General features: G+C 37.3%; 1 long non-coding RNA gene across 1 annotated transcript; it reads left to right on the top strand.

Moving 5' to 3' along the window:
• Positions 1-976: 976 nt before the first annotated feature.
• On the top strand, positions 977-3,677 carry LOC116355392 (uncharacterized). Its single transcript, XR_004204411.1, has 3 exons — positions 977-1,146; positions 1,647-1,703; positions 2,709-3,677. It is a non-coding gene; the product is annotated as an uncharacterized LOC116355392 (long non-coding RNA).
• The last annotated feature ends 1,175 nt before the right edge of the window (positions 3,678-4,852 follow it).

Below are 4,852 nucleotides of genomic sequence, written 5' to 3'. Positions count from 1 at the left end.
GGTGCAGGTCTACAATTTTGTTTCTGATGTCCTTTGACAGCTCTTTGGTCTTGGCCATAGTGGAGTTTGGAGTGTGACTGTTTGAGGTTGTGGACAGGTGTGTTTTATACTGATAACAAGTTCAAACAGGTGCCATTAATACAGGTAATGAGTGGAGGACAGAGAAGCCTCTTAAAGAAGAAGTTACAGGTCTGTGAGAGCCAGAAATCTTGCTTGTTTGTAGGTGACCAAATTCTTATTTTCCACCATAATTTGCAAATAAATTCATAAAAAATCATACAATGTGATTTTCTGGATTTTTTTTGTCATTTTGTCTGTCATAGTTGAAGTGTACCTATGATGACAATTATAGGCCTCTCTCGTCTTTTAAGTGGGAGAACTTGCACAATTGGTGGCTGACTAAATTATTTTTTGTCCCACTGTACATGCACACCACAGCGTTATGATTTATCATTGCATTTAGTTTGTCAAAGTAGAGCCCACATGGCACATGTACATTTAAATGTAGACTCTGTGATAAGACCTGATCACAGGCCAGAATGTGGGTCTACTGCAGGTGCCTTTCCTCAGCTGACAACTCACTTCACCTTATGTGAAAATAAACGTCTTGCTTGTGCTCTGTAGTCCACAAGCAAGCCATGCTTGTGGTAGACTTTTATTAGTGGGCCAGCGATGATAATTGAAATGCAACTTTTAGGAAATTAAGAAGAAAAAGACAAGCCTCCAGGGATTAGGTTCAGATGGAGACAAAGGGATGAGAGAAGACATACTGTTCCTCAAACCAGGAAGGCTACCATTCAGTTCTCTCTGTGTTTAATTTTATTTGTCCCTGATCTGACTTTTTCCTTTCAAACATACTGTATCATAGCATATCAAACGTTTGTTGCCGTGCCATAGGCCGGTCTAGTACCATCTACCCACAGCACATAATACATTACATGCAGGTCTGATCCCACCTTTCCCTGTCTCTAACTGTTGTCTGTCTCTGATGAAAATAAATATTTAATGAAAGGAGAGTCAGAACTCCAGCAAATCTTTTGAATTCAAAACCTTTTTATTAATATTTTTTTTCAGGTCCAAGGGCCAGTACATCAAGAGCCAGACCAGTGAAAACATTTGTGCCAGTCACTGAGGAGGAAGAATCAGGTTTGATGAGCGATTGAATAGATTAATCTATACCATTCCTTGTTATTCAGTGGCCTTGTAATTCATTTATTGTATTTTTATTAAAATCGTAATCGCTAGTTGAAACAATAACAAAGTACACACCCCTCCCCTGTTTTGGTTGAAAGCTGAGTGATGGGGTTGGGGAAATGTAACCACTTTCAATTTATAGACAGAGCTATGGATGCAATAACTTACCATCAATGTTCTTAAAATAATAATTGTATCCATGCTATACAGTGTTTAAAAAAAAAAACATTTACTTTGTTTGCAAACATTTGATTAAAACACGCTTATAGTTTGGGTAAAACAATTTTGGGTTCTGATGGGGTCTGACAGTTGAATTAAACTCATGAGGCATTAATAAGTTATAATCTTCAAGAATCAATGGCTACATATCATTAATATAAGTCCAAAAATGGCTTCATCAACTTCTGAAGGCTCCTTTATGTGTAATCCTTTATTTGCATATCTTATTTTAGAGACAAGGACCAGTGGATTGGAATCCACTCCAGTTTTCAGCATTGATGAAGAAATAGGTATGTTTAAATTGTTTCACTGTCAAAATTGGGGTCATCTTGGTGTTACTAAATTATACTGCACTGCGTCTTTATTTTGGTAGTGATGCAACATTTTTAAATGTGTCTCTATTCTCCAGAATTTCGGATTTGAGATAAAATGTTTGATATGAGATTACTGTACAGAATGTCACCTTTGATTTCAGGGAATTTCCAGACTTATCTGATTTACCATTTAAAAATGAAAGCACTTTATATGTCTTCCCCCCCATTTGAAGATGTCAAATATTTGGACACATATTACTTACTGGGTTAAAGTGGTCACAAGTTTAGTATTTGGTCCCATATTCCTTGCACACAATGACTACATCAAGATATTCTATTCTTACTTACAATAAAAGTGACTACAAAATGACGTAAATTATTCACCATTAATTTCCTATTGGGCACAATATAATCTGAAACACAACCAAAACAAGCTGTAAATGTATCCAACAAGTTTGTAGATTCACAAGCTACATCAAGCAGTCATTGTGTTTTTGGAATATGGGCCCAAATACTAAACTTTTAACAACTTTAATACATACATGAAATGTGTCTAAATACTTATGACATTGTCAAATGGTGGGGCTAGTTGTAAATTGTATTACTTGGATTTACAGGATACTGATGGTAACATCATCCAACAAAATGCTTACTTGCAGGTTGTTTCTCAACAATGCAATTCAAAATGCTAGGGTATAGAGACAATTTTAACATTTTAGCATCACTGTCCAAATACTTCTGTTCAAAGTTTTTTCCTGCACATTTCCTTTAATATGAAGCAATCTGCCATAGTCTTAGTTGAATTCATTCATTCAAATCCACTATTGGAATGTTTACACAGTGTCGTTCCTTTTTGTAACCACTGTCTGTAATTGTGGAAGCTGGAAGCATTTGCCTTTGAGGAGAGTTTACTCGGTAGTCAAAATACACTGAGTGTACAAAATATTCCTAATATTGAGTTGCATTCCCTTTTGCCCTCAGAACAACCTCAATTCATCAGGGCATGGACTACAAGATGTCGAAAGCGTTCCACAGGGATCCACATGTTGACTCAAATGCCTCAAATGCAAATATTTTGTTTTGCCCATTCACCTTCTGAATGGCACACATCCATGTCTCAATTGTCTCAAGGCTTTAACATGCTCCTTTAACCTGTCTCCTCCCCTTTTACCTACACTGAAGTGGATTTAACAAGTGACATCAATAATGGATTATAGGTTTCATCTCGTCAGTTTGTCAGGGAAAGAGAATGTTTTGTACGCTCAGTGTGTTTTTGCTGTTTTAAGAACATTCTGAATTTCTATTCGACAATGGGATCAAGTTCTATTGTTTGATATTCCATTTTAGACCTAATACTCAACATTTTGGTCTGCCCTGTAATTTAATTTACTGTAGAATCAAAGCTGAGGTTTTTGTCTTGTCACACCATAGAATCTGCAGAGATATATTTGCTGTCACCTACTTACGTTTCTTAATTGAATCCTTTTCCCATTTTTATTGTGTTTACAAAAAAGCCATACTTCGTTGAGAAGTTAACAGCTTTACTGCGATGTCTCTACACATGTAAAGTTCCCCTTGCACAACAGAAAGTCCATGATCGAGGAATTCTACACACCCCTTCCTCCAACCACAGCCATCTCTCTCCACAGTGATGGCAAATATGCACTTCATATTGTGTGTTTTATATATTTTTTGCGGCTGAATGTAATATATCAAAGTTCAAATGTATTCTTGTTTATTGTAGTATAACATATTGTCCCTAGATAGTTTTTTACCATTGCACCAGAGGTGATATTGCAGTTGCCTGACAAGCACCAACCATGTTGGCCATGGGAAACATAAAGTCCTCGTAGGAATAAATGGTATGTGCAATATCTACAAGAACCAAACAATGATGTAGCAATGACATTTATTCCTAGTAAAATTCCTGTATTAGGTCAGTTAGGATCACCACGTTATTTTAAGAATGTGAAATGTCAATAATAGTAGAGAGAATGATTTATTTCAGCTTTAATTTATTTCATCACATTCCCAGTGGGTCAGAAGTGTACACACACTCAATTAGGATTTGGTAGCATTGCCTTTAAATTGTTTAACTTCAAACGTGTCGGGTAGCCTTCTACAAGCTTCCCACAATAAGTTGGGTGAATTTTGGCCCATTCCTCCTGACAGCTGGTGTAATTGAGTCACGTTTGTAGGCCTCCTTGATCGCACACGCCTTTTCAGTTCTGCCCACACATTTTCAATAGGATTGAGGTCAGGGCTTTGTGATGGCCACTCCAATACCTTGACTTTGTTGTCCTTAAGCCATTTTGCCACAAAAATCAAGTCATTGTCCATTTGGAAGACCCATTTGTGACCAAGCTTTAACTTCCTGGCGGATGTCTTGAGATGTTGCTTCAATATATCCACATAATTTTCCGCCCTCATGATGCCATCTATTTCTTTTTCTGAGGTCTTGGCTGACTTCTTTTGATTTCCCCATGATATTAAGCAAAGAGGCACTGAGTTTGAAGGTAGGCCTTGAAATACATCCACACGTACACCTCCAATTGACTCAACTGATATCAATTAGCCTAGCAGAATCTTCTAAAGCCATGGCATAATTTTCTGGAATTTTCCAAGCTGTTTAAAGGCACAGTTTACTTCTTCGGACTAGGGGGCAGTATTTGGAATTTCGGATGACTGAGGTGCCCAAAGTTAACTGCCTGTCACTTAGGCCCAGAAGCTATGATATGCATATAATTGGAGTATTGGAAAGAAAACACTCTGAAGTTTCTAAAATGGTTAAAATATCGTCTGTGAGTATAACAGAACTGATATGGCAGGCGAAAACTCGAGGAGAATCTATCCAGATTATTTTTTGGGGGGGTCACAGCCCATTCAAATCCCTGTTTATTCTATTTGGGAGAGGTGGGACACTATGTCGTGGAAATTTCCTCTATTTACCAAATCATGGGAGCAAACCACACACACAAGTCAGAGTTAGTTTTCAACGTCCATTTTTAATTATATAAGCTCTATAGTATTTTGACTTTCAACAGTTCAGTATCTCTAATGAAAAGTTGAGAGTCCCCCCACAATGGCAAAATGGGATCCTTTATAGCAAAGATCACACATAGTCA

This window comes from Oncorhynchus kisutch, linkage group LG20 (genome assembly GCF_002021735.2).
Source record: "Oncorhynchus kisutch isolate 150728-3 linkage group LG20, Okis_V2, whole genome shotgun sequence".
NCBI classification, from domain to species: domain Eukaryota; kingdom Metazoa; phylum Chordata; class Actinopteri; order Salmoniformes; family Salmonidae; genus Oncorhynchus; species Oncorhynchus kisutch.
The sequence above is the reverse complement of the archived record's forward strand: the minus strand, read 5'-3'. Positions and strand labels throughout refer to the sequence as shown.